Here is an 8,818-nt window from a genome sequence, read left to right as displayed (position 1 = left end):
AGCATGACAATAGACCATGTCATATAGTAGCATCTGTGAGGAGATGGATTGTGGACTACATCGTTTCTGAAAGGGACTGGCCTGCCCAAAACTCCGACCTGAACCAATGGAAAACGTTTATGGATGAGTTAGAGCGTCAACTTCACTGCAGACCGCAGCTTCTCAGGTTTCGGCTCTTCAGGGAGACTGGGCTGCCATTCGTCCAGAGACGTTCAGACACCTCAATGAAACAGCACCCATCATAGTTTATTATAAAGGACACATGTCATATTAATGTCCACTAATAAATGTCAGATCAGTGGCGGCCGGTTATCCTGTGCTAATGTGCTACAGTACACTGTAAATAAAAACTAAAGCTAAACTCTTCCCGAACAGGCCAATAAGGCTCAACGCTACTGACAAGCCGCCGTATCATCCTCAGTCCGCAGCCGTCACTGGTTGCGGATATGTGGTCAGTACACCGCTCTCCCGGGCGTATGTCAGTTTTCGAGACCGGAGCCGCTACTTCTCAATCAAGTAGCTCCTCAGTTGCCCTCACAAGGGCTGAGTCCACTCCGCTTGCCAACAGCGCTCGTCATACCGGATGGTCACCTATCCAAGTGTTAGCCGAGCCTGACGGCGCTTAAATTCGGTTATCTGACGGGAACCGGTGTTATGACTGCGGCAATGACGTTGGCTGCACTGTAAATATCACACTAAAATTATCCTATTTTGCTTCGAATGCGAGCCGGAAAACGCACTAAGATTACGCCATTTCTCTTAGAATGCTTGCTGGCAAGCAAATAAAACGGACGAAACATACACTACTGGCTATTAAAATTGCTACACCACGAAGATGACGTGCTACCGACGCGAAAGTCAACCGACAGGCTGTGATATGCAAACGATTAGCTTTTCAGAGCATTCACACAAGGTTGGCGCCGGTGGCGACACCTACAACGTGCTGACATGAGGAAAGTTTCCGACCGATTTCTCATACACAAACAGCAGTTAACCGGCGTTGCCTGGTTGTTGTGATGCCTCGTGTAAGGAGGGGAAATGCGTATCATCACGTTTCCGACTTTGGTAAAGGTCGGATTGTAGCCTATCGCGATTGCAGTTTATCGTATCGCGACATTGCTGCTCGCGTTGGTCGAGATCCAATGACTGTTAGCAGAATATGGAATCGGTGGGATCAGGAGGGTAATACGGAACGCCGAGTTGGATCCCAACGGCCTCTTATCATTGGCAGTCGAGGTGACAGGCATTTTATCCGCATGGCTGTAACGGATCGTGCAGCCTCGTCTCGATCCCTGACTCAACAGATGGGGTCGTTCGCAAGACAACAACCATCTGCACGAACAGTTCGACGACGTTTGCAGCAGCATGGTCTATCAGCTCAGAGACCATGGCTGCGGTTACCCTTGACGGTGCATCACACACAGGAGCGCCTGCGATGGTGTACTCAGCGACGAACCTGGGTGCACGAATGGCAAAAAGTCATTTTTTCGGATGAATCCAGGTTCTGTTTACAACATCATGACGGTCGCATCCGTGTTTGGCGACATCGCGCTGAACGCACATTGGAAGCGTGTATTCGTCATCGCCACACTGGCGTATCACCCGGCGTGATGGTATGGGGTGCCATTAGTTACACGTGTCGGTCACCTCTTGTTCGCATTGACGGCACTTTGTACAGTGGACGTTACATTTCAGATGTGTTACGACCCGTGGCTCTACCCTTCATTCGATCCCTGCGAAACCCTACATTTCAGCAGGATAATGCACGACTGCATGTTGCAGGTCCTGTACGGGCCTCTCTGGATACAGAAAATGTCCAACTGCTGTCCTGGCCAGACCATTCTCCAGAGCCGACTCGTGGAGATAACATCTTGGACCTACTGATAACAAACAGACCCGAACTTTTCGACTCTGTAAGCGCAGAACAGGGAATCAGTGATCATAAGGCCGTTGCAGCAACCCTGAACATGGAAGTACAGGGGGTTTCAAAAATGACCGGTATATTTGAAACGGCAATAAAAACTAAACGAGCAGCGATAGAAATACACCGTTTGTTTCAATATGCTTCGGACAACAGTACATTTTCAGGCAGACAAACTTTCGAAATTACAGTAGTTACAATTTTCAGCAACAGATGGCGCTGCGGTCTGGGAAACTCTATAGTACCATATTTTCCACATATCCACCATGCGTAGCAATAATATGGCGTAGTCTCTGAATGAATTTACCCGAAACCTTTGACAACGTGTCTGGCGGAATGGCTTCACATGCAGATGAGATGTACTGCTTCAGCTGTTCAATTGTTTCTGGATTCTGGCGGTACACCTGGTCTTTCAAGTGTCCCCACAGAAAGAAGTCACAGGGGTTCATGTCTGGCGAATAGGGAGGCCAATCCACGCCGCCTCCTGTATGTTTCGGATAGCCCAAAGCAATCACACGATCATCGAAATATTCATTCAGGAAATTAAAGACGTCGGCCGTGCGATGTGGCCGGGCACCATCTTGCATAAACCACGAGGTGTTCGCAGTGTCGTCTAAGGCAGTTTGTACCGCCACAAATTCACGAAGAATGTCCAGATAGCGTGATGCAGTAATCGTTTCGGATCTGAAAAATGGGCCAATGATTCCTTTGGACGAAATGGCGGCCCAGACCAGTACTTTTTGAGGATGAAGGGACGATGGGACTGCAACAGGGGGTTTTTCGGTTCCCCATATGCGCCAGTTCTGTTTATTGACGAAGCCGTCCAGCTAAAAATAAGCTTCGTCAGTAAACCAAATGCTGCCCACATGCATATCGCCGTCATCAATCCTGTGCACTATATCGTTAGCGAATGTCTCTCGTGCAGCAATGGTAGCGGCGCTGAGGGGTTGCCGCGTTTGAATTTTGTATGGATAGAGGTGTAAACTCTGGCGCATGAGACGATACGTGGACGTTGGCGTCATTTGGACCGCAGCTGCAACACGGCGAACGGAAACCCGAGGCCGCTGTTGGATCACCTGCTGCACTAGCTGCGCGTTGCCCTCTGTGGTTGCCGTACGCAGTCGCCCTACCTTTCCAGCACGTTCATCCGTCACGTTCCCAGTCCGCTGAAATTTTTCAAACAGATCCTTTATTGTATCGCTTTTCGGTCCTTTGGTTACATTGAACCTCCGTTGAAAACTTCGTCTTGTTGCAACAACACTGTGTTCTAGGCAGTGGAATTCCAACACCAGAAAAATCCTCTGTTCTAAGGAATAAACCATGTTGTCTACAGCACACTTGCACGTTGTGAACAGCACCCGCTTACAGCAGAAAGACGACGTACAGAATGGCGCACCCACAGACTGCGTTGTCTTCTATATCTTTCACATCACTTGCAGCGCCATCTGTTGTTGAAAATTGTAACTACTGTAATTTTGAAAGTTTGTCCGCCTCAAAATGTACTGTTGTCCCAAGCATATTGCAACAAACGGTGTATTTCTATCGCTGCTCGTTTAGTTTTTATTGCCGTTTCAAATATACCGGTCATTTTTGAAACACCCTGTAAATAGGAATATAAAAAAAAGGAAGGAAGCTTTATCTGTTTAGCAAGAGTAATAGACGGCAGATTTCAGACTACCTAACAGATCAAAACGAAAATTTCTGTTCCGACACTGACAATGTTGAGTGTTTATGGAAAAAGTTCAAGGCAATCGTAAAATGCGGTTTAGACAGGTACGTGCCCAGTAAAACTGTGAGGGACGGAAAGAACCCACCGTGGTTCAACAACAAAGTTAGGAAACTGTGGTGTCACCGCCAGACACCACACTTGCTAGGTGGTAGCTTTAAATCGGCCGCGGTCCATTAGTATATGTCGGACCCGCGTGTCGCCACTGTTAGTGATCGCAGACCGAGCGCCACCACACGGCAGGTCTCGAGAGACGGACTAGCACTCGCCCAGTTGTTCGGACGACGTAGCTAGCGATGCACACTGACGAAGCCTCGCTCATTTGCAGAGCAGATAGTTAGAAGAGCCTTCAGCTAAGTCAATGGCTACGACCTAGCAAGGCGCCATTAGTAGAGTATTGCCTGAATCTACAGAGGCTCACTTGTATCGTCAATAGCGATGTACAACAAGGATGGATTAAAGTTAAGTATTCCAGCAGCTACGTACTTTTCTTTATAGCATTCATTACGTATACTGTTTCAGACCTCACGCCATCCTTCGTGTGTTTATAGCGTGCATTGCGGTCCCCTCAAACCACACTGTGTCGGCACTTCTGTCGACACATCAGAAACTACTGCGAAAGCAAAGAGAGCTTCATTGCAAGTTTAAACGCAGCCAAGACCTCTCAGATAAACAGAAGCTAAACGATGTCAAAGTTAGCGTAAGGAGGGCTATGCAGGAAGCGTTCAGTGAATTCGAAAGTAAAATTCTATGTACCGACTTGACAGAAAATCCTAGGAAGTTCTGCTCCTGCATTAAATCAGTAAGTGGATGATGATGGCATTGAAACAGAGGATGACACGCGTAAAGCTGAAATACTAAACACCTTTTTCCAAAGCTGTTTTACAGAGGAAGACCGCACTGCAGTTCCTTCTCTAAATCCTCGCACAAACGAAAAAATGGCTGACATCGAAATAAGTGTCCAAGGAATAGAAAAGCAACTGGAATCGCTCAATAGAGGAAAGTCCACTGGACCTGACGGGATACCAATTCGATTCTACACAGAGTACGCGAAAGAACTTGCTCCCCTTCCAACAGCCGTGTACCGCAAGTCTCTAGAGGAAGGGAAGGTTCCAAATGATTGGAAAAGAGCACAGGTAGTCCCAGTCTTCAAGAAGGGTCGTAGAGCAGATGCGCAAAACTATAGACCTATATCTCTGACATCAATCTGTTGTAGAATTTTAGAACATGTTTTTTGCTCGCGTATCATGTCATTTCTGGAAACCCAGAATCTACTCTGTAGGAATCAACATGGATTCCGGAAACAGCGATCGTGTGAGACCCAACTCGCTTTATTTGTTCATGAGACCCAGAAAATATTAGATACAGGCTCCCAGGTAGATGCCATTTTCCCTGACTTCCGGAAGGTGTTCGATACATTTCCGCACTGTCGCCTGTAAAACAAAGTCAGAGCCTACGGAATATCATACCAGCTGTGTGGCTGGATTGAAGAGTTTTTAGCAAACAGAACACAGCATGTTGTTCTCGATGGAGAGACGTCTACAGACGTTAAAGTAACCTCTGGAGTACCACAGGGGAGTGTTATGGGACCATTGCTTTTCACAATATATATACATGACCTAGTAGACAGTGTCGGAGGTTCCATGCGGCTTTTCGCGGATGATGCTGTAGCATACAGAGAAGTTGCAGCATTAGAAAATTGCAGCGAAATGCAGGAAGATCTGCAGCGGATAGGCACTTGGTGCAGGGAGTGGCAACTGACCCTTAACATTGACAAATGTAACGTAATGCGAATACATAGAAAGAAGGATCCTTTATTGTATGATTCTGTGATAGCGGAACAAACACTGGCAGCAGTTACTTCTGTAAAATATCTGGGAGTATGCGTGCGGAACGATTTGAAGTGGAATGATCTTATAAAATTAATTGTTGGTAAGGTGGGTGCCAGGTTGAGATTCATTGGGAGAGTCCTTAGAAAATGTAGTCCATCAACAAAGGAGGTGGCTTACAAAACACTCGTTCGACCTCTACTTGAGTATTGCTCATCAGTGTGGGATCCGTACCAGGTCGGGATGACAGAGGAGATAGAGAAGATCGAATGAAGAGCGGCGCCTTTCGTCACAGGGTTATTTGGTAAGCGTGATAGCGTTACGGAGATGTTTAGCAAAGTCAAGTGGCAGACTCTGCAAGAGAAGTGCTCTGCATCGCGGTGTAGCTTGCTGTCCAGGTTTCGAGAGGGTGCGTTTCTGGATGAGGTATCGAATATGTTGCTTCCCCCTACTTATACCTCCCGAGGAGATTACGAATGTAAAATTAGAGAGATTCGAGCGAACACGGACGCTTTCCGGCCGTCTTCTTCCCGCGAACTACACGCGACTGGAACAGGAAAGGGAGGTAATGACAGTGGCACGTGAAGTGCCCTCCACCACACACCGTTGGGTGGCTTGCGGAGTATAAATGTAGATGTAGATCTCTCACCAACTGAAAACGTCTGGTCAGTGGTGGCCGACCAACTGGCTCGTCACAATACACCAGTCACTACTCTTGATGGACTGTGGTATCGTGTTGAAGCTGCATGGGCGGCTGTACCTGTACACGCCATCCAGGCTCTGTTTGACTCAATGCCCAGGCGCATCAAGGCCAGAGGTAGTTGTTCTGGGTACTGATATCTCAAGATCTATGCCCTCAAATTGCGTGATAATGTAATCACATGTCAGTTCTAGTGTAATATATTTGTCCAATGAATACCCATTTATCATCTGCATTTCTTCTTGGTGTAGCAATTTTAATGGCCAGTAGTGTACTTGGAAGTGGTCTTTCTGCAACAACTAAAACCCAATGCAGAAATGATTGTCAACCGCACTACAATCAACTCAGAAAAGTGACACAGCTGTTTGTTTTCTATTGAGTATGTGACTTTATCCATTCTGGCACTACCAGTGCTGCGTTGCTCACAGTGCCAGATCAGTATTTTTCTTTGAAACTGCGTGTAGCGTTTTCTGCAAGCTTAAAAATACGAGGTATTTTCAAAGTGCTGATGGTATGACAACGCTGTGGGTGAGTGGTCTAAAGCCTCAACTCACTGATCCAGGTTCAATTCCCGCTGATCGCAATTTTTTTTTTATCCTCGCGATATTGAAATATTACAAAATTTAAATATATTTAAAGAGTGCAGTTTGTTCATGTAAATTAATATATTCGATTTAGTAACAATTCCTAACCTTGTAAGTCAAATGGCTGTAGGCTACCACATTGTAGCACAGTAATATAGTTTTGCGCAAGCTACCACTGGTCCAGATACTTTTGATTTGATTTAGTGTACGTGGAGGCCACCAGGTATCAATGTATTTCTCAGACATGCAGTCTCATGAGTTCAGCAGGGATGCGGGTCAATCATAATTCGGGCTAGTACCACGAAAGGTCAACATCCCTACGTTCAATCCGGAAGGACCCTGGTTCGGTTTCCGATACCTCCACAGGATTTTTTGAGATAGGAAGGCCTGGAACGGGGTCAACGCACCCTCATGAGGACAAATGAGGCTCTGCTTGAATAAAGAGGCAGCAACACCACCGGGATTCACCTACAGCAGCAACAGTGGTGATAACGGCGACATGGTGATCATATTTCTCACGATCGCAGAACACTCCTCGTACTCCCTTGTAGGCAGCCTTAGACCAGTGGGAACCGGCCTGAGGTCTGTTCTGTGAATAGTGTTTGGTGTTTAACATGTTTAGGTATCGGACATTTCTCGTCGCTGTTGAGGTCAGTTTGACGGCTGTTTAGAATCGAGACAGCATCATTAACCCCGGCGTGAATGAGGCGAGAAACTGTTACACCAGCTATGAGGTCGGTATGAGATACGCGATGAAGTTTTTCCCAGTTGATCAGCAATCCTCTTACGAATTTCCCTTGGAAGACTTATTTTTTCTTGTCTAATGCGAAGACCGTCATTTACCAGATTCAAATCTAATTTACGAATGAAATCTCGGCGCTTCATGCGTGTTTTGTCACCTTTGTATTTTCGCTGTAGACTGTGATGACATTTATGGTAGCCATATAGAATGTACCATAAAATATTGCCATAAGACAACGTTTGCTGTTGCAGGCAACATCATAAGTGGCACTCAGTTCATCTCCGACGTCGACACCGGCTTTAGTTATATTGTAATAAGTAATCATTTCGGGTTTTCTTTCATCACCTGTTGTTTGGTCTATGTTTTCATCATGGTGTCAAAGGAGTCACAGGAACTAGTATTTGAACAATTTTCTAAAATTTCTTCTAGTCGTTCTTGCGGCCGACATATTTTCTTCATAAGAGATCTTTTGAAATATAAAATCTAAAAATAAATCAAAGAATATAATAAATAACTCAAAAATGTTCAAATGTGTGTGAATTCCTAAGGGACCAAACTGCTTAGGTCATCGGTCCCTAGACTTACACACTACTTAAACTAACTTATTCTAAGAACAACACACACACACATAACACAGGCAGGACTCGAACCTCCGGCGGGAGGAGCCGCGCAGTCCGTGACAGGACGCCTCAAACCGCGCGGCCACTCCTCGCGGCCCTATAAATAACTGATAAACTTTATATGAAGACAGTAACTGTTCCCGGAAGAACAGAATACTGTTGATGACCGCGCAGCTTTTACCTGGAAAAAAATTATGACTAACTGAAACCCTCAGCTGCCGAGAGGTGTTGTTGATATACCTCGATGTGGACAACTGAAAATGTGTGCCCCGACCGGGACTCGAACCCGGGATCTCCTGCTTACATGGCAGACGCTCTATCCATCTGAGCCACCGAGGACACCGATGAATAGCGCGACTGCAGGGACTTATCCCTTGCACGCTTCCCGTGAGACTCAGATTCCCAACTGTCCACAATTGTTACAGCTTTAAGGAATTTCCAGCTTCAGTTATTTCTCTTAACGCAAAGTATCTGTGTTTTACTGTTACCCCATCATTTGGGTACAGTCATTTTTGGGACTCATTCTTACTTACTAGAAAGACATTACAAACAAATAGCACATGTACAACATGAAGGCATATATTCCTTACTTACTATAGATAGGACAGAAGAAGTGAATGAAACTTGAAAGAAAAGTAAAGTTTCATCTATCTGGGACCACACAGTACACCAAACTGTGTATCCACTAAAGAGTGG

The 8,818-nt window shown here is 45.9% G+C and overlaps 1 non-coding gene across 1 annotated transcript; it reads right to left on the bottom strand.

Annotated features, from left to right (window-relative positions):
- Window positions 1-8,387: 8,387 nt before the first annotated feature.
- Trnat-ugu lies at window positions 8,388-8,461 on the bottom strand. Its single transcript has one exon. It is a non-coding gene; the product is annotated as a tRNA-Thr (tRNA).
- Between the last annotated feature and the right edge of the window lie 357 nt (window positions 8,462-8,818).

Source organism: Schistocerca americana, chromosome 7 (assembly GCF_021461395.2).
Source record: "Schistocerca americana isolate TAMUIC-IGC-003095 chromosome 7, iqSchAmer2.1, whole genome shotgun sequence".
In the NCBI taxonomy this organism is placed as follows: domain Eukaryota; kingdom Metazoa; phylum Arthropoda; class Insecta; order Orthoptera; family Acrididae; genus Schistocerca; species Schistocerca americana.
The sequence above is the reverse complement of the archived record's forward strand: the minus strand, read 5'-3'. Positions and strand labels throughout refer to the sequence as shown.